General features: G+C 40.8%; 1 long non-coding RNA gene across 3 annotated transcripts in view; it reads right to left on the bottom strand.

Moving 5' to 3' along the window:
- Window positions 1-2,728: 2,728 nt before the first annotated feature.
- The window catches only part of LOC138186539 (uncharacterized), a 61,986-nt gene continuing 52,031 nt past the window's right edge, over window positions 2,729-12,683 (bottom strand). The window contains exons 3-4 of one of the 3 annotated variants that reach the window (XR_011174912.1): window positions 6,206-6,294; window positions 2,729-4,941 (exon numbers count right to left, since the gene is read on the bottom strand). This is a non-coding gene — a long non-coding RNA (uncharacterized LOC138186539). Of the gene's footprint in view, window positions 4,942-6,205; window positions 6,295-11,894; window positions 12,682-12,683 lie in introns of those variants that run through there. The other 2 variants (XR_011174911.1, XR_011174910.1) reach the window with 2 other exon arrangements.

Raw genomic sequence — 12,683 nt, 5'->3', positions numbered from 1 at the left:
AATTCACGAATATTTAGAAGTTTCCTCTTCTTAAATTAGAACATTTCCTATCAAACAATTCAATCGCAAAAGTATCTTTCAGTTTCTAGTTTATCGTATCATAAAAAATCGTCCAAGTGTAGAGGGTTAACGAAGATTAAGGATAACGTTCCTCGATAATATTTCATACTTTGAAAAGGTATCTTCTGGCGACATTTTTCTCAGCTTCCCTCGATCGAGATATCGATACGAGCATTTGTCATACGGAGCGCATATTTATTTTCAAGAGCGCACACCCAGAATACACTGATATCTCGCCTCGAGGGCGGTTACGCAAGAATAATAATTATCATTCCGATGTACCTGAAGAATCGTGAGCGGCGCTGATCAAACGAATCTGCCGAACGAGTCGCCGGGAGTCGTGAACAGTGGGGAATAGGGAGAAACGAGCCTAAGGGACCCAACGGAGTACCACAGGACCCAGCAGCACCTGCCGCGATCGAGTCCTTAGGACCTCGAGGTCGCGACACGCGGTATCGATTGTGTTCGATTCGCGGAACTTCAATTTTTATTAACTAACTTTCCTTCTATCCGTAACTGTTTGCGAATTAACTCTTAAGAGTTGAAACTCCAAACACTGATTTCACCCTTTAAACTCGATTTAAAAAAACACATATGTAACTACCATTTTCGATTGTTCTTCAAACCTACAAGGTTTCATCCTGATCGAAGTCAAACTGTTCGCGAGCTTTCCTTGCACGAGATAATCAAAGAGTAGCTCGGGTCGACCAAACTCTCGAGTACAACATTTTAAGCACACCTCATAGCACACCTACTTTCTCAATATCGTTTTCTCTCGCATCTTCGAAATCTTCCACAAAGCATTAACCTCGTGATTCTTTATTAAAACTACCATAAACCCGGTGAACGAAAAATGGTGGGCTCGTAACTCCGAGTCAAGGAGGTGCAACAGGTAGCAAGGGTATAATCGTTCGATGCAATCAAGATCGTGAAGATTAACCTGAACGAACCGGGGGATGTACGCGTCAGGCCAGGAGCGTCATGCGTTCCGCAATTTTCACGCGGTGTTCGCGCCGAAATCGGCTCCGCGTAGGCAGATAATTGCTAATAGGTGGCCGAGCGCACGGCTAGTAGCTTGGTCTTCCACGTGGGAACGTATTCTCTCCCGCTGGAGAAGCGTAAAATCGATGATCCACTGGGAAGTTGAGCCAAGATATGCTATACTATGTTAAGTATAAAGATATTTGTTTCGATGTTCCAATACATATATATGTATTTGTATATGCGACATATATAAATATTTTTAAAGTCAAAGCATAACATAGCTTAGCCTGAGTTCTCAGACTTCAAGCCGCCTTTGGCCTTGTTGTCCGCGACCGCCAAGTCGGAAGGGAACGCTTATCAGCCAGCGGAATTGCAGCTCTCGCGGCTCCCGATGCCACCGCGTTCACCGCAGATAGACGTGCGATTAGAAATGTCTTGCTTCGATGTCAGCCGGCAATTAACCGTGCCTCGGTACGTTCTGGTTTATGAGAAACTTAGCCGACTTGATCAATCAGAATGGTATCTCCAGCTCCACTGAAAACCGTTTTCTAGGATCGAGTAGAATTTTTAATCGGGTTTAATATTGTTAGCTTAATACCAACACTTCCGTATACTTCTACATACCTTTATTTGCAAAGTAAACTATCTCGCAATCCTGCCTGTTCCATCTAAATCGATATAATGATACTAAATAGAATTTCTACATTATACATTTAACGATCGAATTAATTATAAATCAAGATCAAACGATATGAATTTCTTTCGATCAATCTTTGCAGCTTCGAAGAATTCTAATTCCATGCTATTAGATTTTTAACGATGATTAAGACACAAGAATAGACAATGGACTGCGCTTATTAATAATTAACAAGCAGCAGAAACGTAACGAGCGTCCTTTAACGACCACAGAGTGACGTTGAGAAAAATCAGAGCGCGTTAAATTATTTATTAAGAAGGATCAGATGCCACGGTAGCGATGCAGGAGCCACCGTTCCCTCGTTAGAGTAACCTCGCCGAAGAATCGCCGCGGGTGACATCGTTTAGCCTTTAATTAGTTCCACAGGATATTAAGATTTGCAGGCTACGTACACACACGTTCCATTTCCTACCATGTAAGTACGTGATGCGAAGATGAATAGGCATAGGAAACGAAAATCGATATCGCTGAATCACGAGTTGCTACGCCTTCTGACCGGAGGCGTCACAAGATATAATATATCGATTGCCGTCCGGCAACCGAGCTTCTCGAGAAGCTGAGGCGGTCGAGAAAAATATTTATTTGCTACTGCCTATAAAATGAATGAAAATACATATGTAACTTAATAACGACGCGATGTCGAAGAGCGAATGGAACTTTATGAAGATCAAGCAATGAAAATATATAAAATAGCGCCTTGCACGGAAGATGCTTCCCTTTTGATATATTGATATTGAACTAAAGAGTATTTGGAGATTCAATTTGTGGACCGTGTTCACTTTAGAAAATTGCTAATAAAAAATATGTTGTATTAGGAAAGTATGTGTTTAAAAAAATGAAGATAGTATCGAACCCTTTTAACCAATAAAATATGTCTCAGGAATCCTAATTATTTTAATTTATTCTATTTTTTTTTTTGTTTTTTTTTTGTCAACGTTAAGGTAAAGTAATTTTATGTATCTAGAAATACTTTAATGAAATTACATTAGCTTATCAACCCGTTACTCGAGGAAGTTAACAAGAAATGTTGATTCGATGTTAATTCGACGATATTAGAATTACTACTATCTTAAATAGAATAATTTCATTATTAGATGGGGAAGCGAGAAATAAAATATGTTTCTTCTTCGCACGCTTAAATAGAAGCTTCGTCTAATTGCACAAAATTTGCAATAATAAATTTGCATAAATACGAGCAGTTTGGTAATTAGTTTAAAATGTAATTCATGTAAATAGTTGTACTTTCGGTGTACTTATTAAGCTTATCCGAACAAAGTAGCAACCTGTGTAGCTTTCACGATATACCGGTTGCCAGTTAGATGTCAACGAACGAGTAAATACTACAAAGTTGTTCCTGCGGCCAACTTAAACGGTGGAAAGAATGCGGGCAACGAGTCACCGCGATATTAATTCGTTCGAGCGAACACACGGCGTTGATCGACGCGTGGAAGAAGCATATAACGAGGAAATAAATAGAGACAAGCTGGTCCGTTCGTTCGACCGAGACACGATAGGACGACAAACGGCGCCGGCGTCCCGAGCCTTTTAATTTTCGTCGTCCAGCCTGGACACCGACCAACTTAAATCCTACGATCGTCCCATCGCATGCTGACGCGTCCGTTGTCGCATCTTCGCGGTGTCGATCGATCACGTCCACGAGGAAACACCTGCGGTTCCGTGCTCGAAAAAATAAATCGCACGTGCTCGTTTTTTCGGGCCATCTGTGCTTAGCTTTAGAGAAAGAAAACGGAAAATTTAATCGGTCAACTTTTACTTAACCACGACTATGACTAATGTTTGTCAAACGAGAGAAAATAATATCATTGAATCGTTGTTGTTGTTTATTAATACTTTCATACTGTCACAAAATGTGCAGGTATCGCTTACAAGATCGATTAGTTTTTTAATTCCTTCAGTTCACTCTATACATAGTCATCGACGGTGATCCGGGATTGATATTTTGTACGAATATTAAAACGAATCACTTAATGGATAAAATTAAGTGATCGCTCGTATAACCCATTGATCCCTGTTACGATCCTCGGTTAGTATTCCAAAAGAAGAAGTTAAAGTATACTCGTGATGCAAAAATTCGTACAATGGTGGGGCTTACTAACAGCCAAACTCATCATAACGAAAGAATCCATACAATTCAATCCTAACAATAGTTTCTCCGCAGAGACTCATGGTGTAAAAAACCTCAAAGAATTCCACTAAACTGCTCGTTCGCCAAGGGAACCACGAAACACACCGATCAAAGGAACAGCCAACGTAGAACAACAAGACCCAGCATCAACCAGAGTCACGCATTTCCCTTCGCGCACCCGTGAGACTCTCTCATGCCCCTGACTCGAAAAAGCCACAGCTTCTTCACCACGTTCCAGAAACACAGCGTTCAAACGACGATCACGTAGACTCGCGGTGATACACACGCTTAACCACCAACGACCACGACTCTGCAGTGGTATAATCGTTGGGTTAGCGTGGACTGTGCATTTTCACATTCCACGAGTTTGCACGGTTTTGCTGCGAGTTTCCACCAAGCAAAGAGTTCCGTAGGTGGGCATGTAGGAGCCAGACAGACTATCCGAGTATCGGCCCTTGCGAACTCTCTGGACGATATCGACGTTCCTATAGGAGGCCTTATGCCGGGAGACCGAGGTGTGGACAGGACTCGATCTACATGAGAATACGATGGGCCCCATAACGAGAGAACGTGTAACGCCCACGCGATCGCTCTGGTATCCGCACTTCTACACGCGGCTCATACACGAACACCTTATCCTCTATTCTCTCCTCCTCTTCTTCTTCTTACTCTCTTTCGTTCGACCTTCTTGTCTGTAAGCAGAGGAACGATGATGAAGAGCAAGCTGCGCTCGGGGAGATCCATTCTAACGAACGTTGCTCGCTGGATTTATGTCGCCGTTTATCAAGCGTCCGATGAAAACGTAAGCCCCTACGAATAGAGGGAGGCCGACTGCTACGTCCAAGTTCCGACGAGAAACGCGTTGATACCCCTATATTCTGACGTTGTGTTATTATTCCTGGAACAGCGGCCCCGGTAACTCGGTAGCCGTCTTACGAGTTCGTTGCGCGTCCCTGCTGTTTCGCTCAACTTGTACCTCTTTAAGGCGAGATCTGCTATGAGCGTCAGACGCGAGCTTCTAGATTCATCACTCGTTACAGCAACAATGACCTATCTAAAAAATTACAATTTTCTAATGTTCTAATTTTGTGAGAATATCGCATTAAACGTGTCAATTGGTACAATCAAAAATGTCGTTCTTATATAAACATATTATAGTATTTTTCTTTTAGTTTGATAAATCCACATTTATCCCACAGAATTTTCTGTGTTATGACACACTTTATTTAATATTGCGTCGTTGCATGAAGAACGAAACGTAAGAAGAAAATTTCAACGAGCGTTATGCACATTATCTCGTCGATAAACTCAAAAACTGAAATAATACGATATTAATGAGAACGAAAAAAAAAAAGATGGAAAAGAAGCTACAATAATCAATTGACATTTGAAAATCGCTTAGAAAATAACAGAAACATGCTTTTCTCCATTGCATCTGTATTGCGTATAAAAGTACGTACAAGTGTGCCTGACCTTTATGGGAAATCCACCTTCAGGTTTTTACCGACCTTTGCGGTTTATGTAGATCAAGTTGGCGAAATGGGACCTGTCAAGGGATCCTAAATAGGACGTATCGGTAAGATTGGATCGCTCGTGTCGTTTGAAATTGTGGGAAGAGCGAGTCGATTCTTGAAACGTTCGTTCGTTGAACGTGATGAGTTAGAAACGATCCTTCGAGCAAGTTTGAATAAGAATGAGAGTACGAGCGGTGAACGGTGGCTGATGATGAGTTGGACTACGTTGAATGGACGCGTGGTGAAAGGGATGCATAATGCGTGCTGATGAGTTTGATATTTACGATTCTACGTTACTGTGAGCTATAGGGATTAGAATTCATATGAACAGATTAGATTGATATATGAATTCTAATTCACATAGAGATCGATAGAGCGTAATTCTAATCGATAAAGTTGCGTTTCCACAACTTAACGTCCGATTCTCAAATATGAAAAGTCTAACAGAGGCTGGATTATTGTTATAGCGAGCATCGAATATTTTATTTCACAAAAATAGAGGGAAGAAAAGATTTTCATAATTAAATCTACTATCTTTCGCATAGTTCGAGAGAATAATAAATACGTAAATGTCATTTGAAATATAATAAACGTGAAATGTCTGCATGATAAGGAAGCGTGATTTTTCCGGCGAAGTTGCAAAGGTTGAGAAAGTAATTGTAGACTTCATATTTTCCTTCGTTAAACGGAATATAAAGACGCAGCAGGGATGTAAGAAGGGAGAAGACCTTCGAGCAAACCCTAATGGATTAAATTTTACGCGATAACCATGGTTACGGGGTAGCAGCTATTCACTGGACTTACGCGATCAACCACGAAGAGAAACAGAGGGATGTTCCACGGGGTTGCGACGCTACGCTTCGCAGCAGTGTATCAACGTGGTAGAAGAAAATCTGCAATTTAAAAAAATTGTTAATTAGATCAATCGTTCGTGGCTACGTAAAAAATTCCATAAGTAGATAAAAATACACGAATTTTTTTGCACCACTTGCGCTCTATGTATAGAGCATTGTTGGAAAGAAGATGGTCTGATTAGTTGTATCGTATAAACTCGACACAATCGTAAAGTAAAAATAGATACACGTATTGGCCGAAAGTCTCACATATGCAAATAAAACGGTACAGCAACGCGTGACGGTGAACGATACAGCAACACCTCCCTTGCTCCTGTGCCGTCTCGCTGGTCGCCTTTCCAGCAACGCATAGTCCTATCTTTCATGCAGAATTATTCTTTACTTATTTACGTTTCCTGTCTGATTTTTCACGTGCTTCATTCGTCTGCTTATATCTTGTCTCTATTCCTTTATATTCTATCCTTGTTTGTTAATATTCCACGTTATCCGTTTACTATGTATGCTTATATTATATGCTATGTGTTGTTCGATTATTTACATCCTGGGTTTGCCCCTGCAAATCTTAAGTTTATATTTATGTTTATTTACATTTTGAATTTATTCATCCATATACTAGCTTGCTTCAACTACATTCTTGATTTATTTATCCTTTACATTTTCACTCTACCCGTTTACATTTTTCATCTTATTTAAATTCTCACCTCGTCCGATTATATTTCCCTATGTTCTCGTACCAATAGCGCATAATATGTACCTATATGTATGCGTAACACGGAACTCGTCGGATAACACAAACCGCCTCAAACTTGACTTTGAGAAAGGCTTACACCTCGAACAACCTATAAATTCTCTCAGACAACCCAGCTTCGTTTAACACACCACGCGTTCGACAAATAAACCTCTCCATTAAAGAAGCACTTAACCCTCGCGTATCTCGCAGCCCTCTTCTACACAGCGTTTACAAATCATCGACTAATTGTACGCGTTTTCCAGTAGCCGACGATTAATACATAGCATAACCAAGTCTCTCGTAGAGGCAGATCCGCGGCGTCGACCGGTCGCTGAAGGCGTACAAGCCGCTGGAGCGGCTTTTCGCCGATTTCCGTCGATTCATCCCGCCACGATCCTACGCCTGCACATATGTATGTACATACACCGTCATCATCGCACGAACGCCGCGTAATTACAGCTTCCGCCGTCTAAGCAAGCTAATGACTTACCAGGAACGATATTCGATCCTCGATCCTCGTCACACGTGACGTTCGATCGCGGAAGCGAGGAGTAGGAACTGATGCAAACGCAGTAAATGACGCACAATGGTTCCATAGTCCAATGGTTCGTGCTAGCGAATTTTACTCGTGACATTGTTATTTGTGCGTTACTCATTAAGAACGAGGTGGTTTTAAAGATTTCCTAGCTGTAAAATTGCAAAGAAACTGATCTTACGTAACGAACATAGCGATTACTTTTATATTACGATGATAGAATTCTTGATAATTCTTCGTTATTGTTGAGGTTATTCGATGTGTAATCAGAGAAAACTAGTGGATAAATTGTAAGGCAGAAAATATATTTAAATATAAGTGTAATTATAAATAAGAATACAATTTGAGCTGGTCCAGATCCGCACGCTAGCTGTGCTACTCAATAACTGAAAACCCCGAAGCCAACGTCGCCTGTCTACTGTTTATGGTCTGACTTCGTCGCAGTCTTTTCAGAAATCAGTCAGAAGGGATTTTTATCCATTGCAAAAACTACAATGCAAAATATAGTAGTTCTAATATTTGGTATTAATATTTCACCCCAAATTTCTTTCGTATAAACGAGCTACTACTTTAATAAATAATAATCGGATCAATTTTCAACCTAATCTTCTCTCGATTTGACAACCATTTTAAAATGCTATTCGTTACAACCCTCGGCCGTACCAAGCCTACGCAAAGACGTAAAGGGAAACGTGGTTCGTCTATTCCAGGAACGTACGCCGCGGCTAGATCGTGGTAAAATTATGAAAAAAACCGCGTACTACATCTTCATCAATTAGCGATGCCATGCGACCGGTCGAAAGCGACGTGTAGGAAGCTTGGAATCCATTGTACCAGGAATCGACGTCTCCTGGTTGCACGATCAGTACCCGATTCAGTGTGGCGTATCGTGCCTCGCCAAGCCGAAGAACCAGGCGGAGGACTCTCCCTAGGGAAACCGGGACGACGCGGGGAATGCGATTTGATTCCTTTAGCATCTCGATCCACACGAGGATAGGCGATTTCATTTCTCGAAACAGCGCGCATGACCTTCAAAGGAAAGTTCAGCATGGTGGATTCTGAAAACAGGAGGTCGGGACGCTGGAACACTTGCACCGGGGCAAAAACCATTCTCGCTGATTAGAATCGCGATTTGTCGGTCGTGCATCGTGTGAAAATTGCTAGACAATATAAAAATACATGGTTTACGTAATTTTCTCAGTGAGTAGGTTAAGTTCAATTAACGAGGAAGAATCGTCTATTAACACATTGACTGACACGCGAATTTTTTCCATATCTTTCCCTGGGAATTGCGATAAGTTGAAATTTATTACGCTGTAACGTTGAATTTTTTCGAAATATTCCATTAAATTTTTCCGGCGATGAGTATCTTAATCATTTGCATCGTTAAAAATTTGTTAGTCCATGAAATTTACCTTGCTTCGATCTTTCTAACAAATTCGGTAATGTGGATCACCGATGGTCTATATAGGGATGATGCAGCTTTAGTTTTTGCCCAATTTAATCAAACCTTTTTCAAACGAACCGAGCGTATCGAATGCATTAGACGGAACAAATAAATTTATTCGCATGCAAAGTTCATAAAGAAGTAGAAAAACAGACGTAAAATAACCGACACGAGAAGCAATTTAATGCAAATTTCCTGCTACAAATAAGGTTAATTGCCGAACAATTGCACAGAGAATACAAGAAACGTATCAAGATACATAACAAACCATATCTTTGATACGTTGGAAAGGATCGATAGCTCCTCCTCTCGCGATCACCTAGGGCCTAGACCACACGTATGGCCTCTGCCGCGGATCGAAGCAATCGTTTCTGAGCGCGTTTAATTACAGCTTTCGATAATTGTAGTTTTTGCCGATGATCGTTCGATCGGACCGTAACGTTCCAGTTATGGTTAATCTCTGCGAGGCGAAGCTTCTTTTTTTCACCAAAGCCCTTTTCATCCAGCTCATTAGAGCTCGTTTGTCCATCAATAAAGAATTTTTCTACATATTGCTGGCAGAAACGATCGGTTTTACGGCCGTTTTTAATCAGTTTGTATTCCTCCGAGTCTTTAACTGCTTCCTATCGACAATTGCAACGCGCAAGAGAAGATCGCGCCACGAAATCGACGGATGGTCGCGTAAAACGTTTTATTTCAATCCTTTCCAGAACTTTCAACTCCTGGCGAGCAAAAACTCTCCACATAATAACATGCTGGTGATTCGCGAGCGTTTGCTACAACGCGGTTAGATCCTTCTCGGTCGATTCGAGTCTTTTCTAAATCGAAGATTTAATGGATATCGTATGCGAGAAAAGTTATCGGTATATTTCGTATGCTATCGCAACCGCGTGTAATAATTTGATGGAATCTACTTCAGATTTATCGCGTATGATGATTTCTCTCCTACAGAAACCGTTCAGAGACCATACTCGACATACATCGATCAATCCCGTAAATTAAAAATTACCTAAAAGTGGAAAAGTGATGATATTACGAACGCTGTTCTTCATACTCACTTTAGAGTTTAAACATTATTTGTGTTATCTTCTTGCGACGAATAACCTCGTGGAAACAAGTAATTTGTTTTTTAAGAATCGGATATTAATTGCATGCTTGTGTAACGAAACGATGGAATTAATAAAAAGTGAAATTGATCGGTTTGGTCAGAGCGGCTCGTATCTTGTTTCATCTTATGTAGTCGCATTAAAATTGCGTTTGTGAAAGGTGCATTCACCAACGAAACGGTTGCATCCGTGTAAACGCGGCCTAACGAATAGCGGGGCTTTTTGTTGGGACGTGGTAACGATTCGAGAGGACGCGAGGCAAAAGTCACGGCGTCGACGTAGCCAGAGCCTGGCCATCAGCAGCTCCTCTCTCCTTTCTCTGCGGTATCGTCCACTTTACTTTCTGGCCCTGATGAACCGCGTTACTACGTGAGCCTTGTTATACACGCCGCCTGCACGAAAGAGACGGAGGAACAATCAAGACAGGCGGAAAAGCTCATCAACGGACCAGCAAGGAAGGAGAAGGGGCACAGAGATTAGGATTGAATCGAAGCCAGGCCTGTTTCGTTGGAAAAATACCAACTCCGGATGATTTATATGCCCGCTACGCGACGTTCGATTAACCACCAACAAGAAAAAGTTGATTCTTTTCTCCTTCCTCTTTTTTGTTCTTCGCAAAGTACAGAAGGTTTCGACGATCCGTTGTTAATTAGACACTAACCCTTTGACGCTCGAATTTTTATAATCGATGTATCAGATTATTCTCGTATTAACAATGGACAATTCACATAGGAATTGGGATATACTAACGTTTGTCAGAAGATACTTTTCAAAATTACCTTCAGAAGGTGATAATTCGAGAATTGAAAACCACAATGGAGTAAGCCGATCTACTGTTATTTTTATAAGATGAAACGTCTCGCGTTTATTATTATATTTTTTCATTATGAAATTTTCACGATAAGAATAGAACGACGACATTTCAAAAGCAGAAATTATCTATTTAATTAAATCTTACACCACTGTGATTCTCACCTCGCAAATTATGATGATGATTAGCTTCTAATAAAAGCGATTGCCATATAGCAAACGATTAGATCGTCTGATTCACAGAAGGTTTAGAATATGTTAAAGTTCGTCAAATTGTCTTCAAAACGTACCTTCCATAATTATCGTGAATATTAGCTTCGAATGAAAAGATTCGCATATGGCGAACGATCGGATCGGATCAGACATATGGCGATATAAATCTTGATTGATTCTATGGCTTAATATGATTTTTCATTACATCAGACACTCGATAATTAATTGTCATAACCAATAGCGGATCGATATTAGAAATATGTCGAATCAAGATCGTGATATCATGGCACCGAGTCAAAGGAACCGGACGTCATCGCTGGCGTCGACAAAAAACCAAGAAGAGATTCTATCGTAATTGATCGACGGGGTATCTATTTCGTTAGCGACTACCGTTCGGCTCGATTGGTTATCGAGAATCGATCAGGAAAGCTTCCGGACCGTTGCTTGTTCGCAGTCGTAGAAATTTCTTGCCTTTCTCGTTGGCTCGTAGCCGTTGAAAGATATGACGTTGATTGCTCGTCGTGAAGGACCTCGGGATGAACCGCGCGAGTCGATGACCTCAAGGGTGCTCGATCCACCACAGGACGAGCGGTGGAAGGGAAAAAGGACGAAGAGGCCAGAAGAGGGGAGAATCACTATCGGGGAAAAGTGGATTTCCATCGGACGTCGATCGTTCGCGCCGCTGATCACGGCACGTGTTTCTTCGTAATTTACTTATATTATCTCGAAGATCGTGAAATTGAATGAAAGCTGAGGAAATATTGGAAGAGAGGAGAAAATAAACGTTAGTCGTTTTGCGAGTAATTGATAGGTTTATGTTTGTTGTATATGTAATGATTAACAAGAAGTAAGAGCAAAGAAAAATCGTACATCGCATTGGCCAACTACGCACATGCAGCAAACCGGAAGAGAAAAAGTGAAAACACCGTATGAAGATGCATCGGCTCACAATACGCATAATCTGCATGTAACCCGGCAATTTTACGTTATTCTTCTTTTTAGTTGGACCTTGACGCTTTTGCTTGTTCCAAATAATCTTCGACGGTAAAATTATGTAAAACATTTTCTCATCTTTGATATTTTTGCTTGGTGAACCTGAAGTACGCAATATTTTCTCGTTCTTCGATTACGAATTCGAAACTAATAATGTTTCATAATATGCAAGTATAATTATTGTGTGCAAAGTTTAAAATTAAACTTTAAGCTTAATCGATCCAAATAATACGAATTTGTTCCAGGTAAAAAGAAAGCGCAAAATTCAGACATCTTTAATAATAATCATTAATTTCATGGATTTTTCATGGACCAAAGAGGGAGGAAAATGAGCGAAGGTGACGAAACCTGTCCGTCACGGTTCGTTGAACTATAAAAAGCATAATTAAGCCACTATTAACGCAGGCGTAAATCACGGTGGCCGGCACGAAGCGAAATTTCGTTTATCGCCGTGACTACGAGCTACAGGAATTTTAATTGCTCTTCAATTATCCCCGAAACTTCTGCTCGGCCGACTTGTGAACGCTGAATCTATCCAACGTCCAATCCACATCGCGGCAGCACCGATAAAATCCTTTCGAGTTAATCCTGTCT

This window comes from Bombus flavifrons, chromosome 1 (genome assembly GCF_040668555.2).
Source record: "Bombus flavifrons isolate JBK064 chromosome 1, iyBomFlav1_principal, whole genome shotgun sequence".
NCBI lineage: Eukaryota > Metazoa > Arthropoda > Insecta > Hymenoptera > Apidae > Bombus > Bombus flavifrons.
Note: the sequence above shows the minus strand (reverse complement) of the source record. Positions and strands in the feature narration are given on the sequence as shown.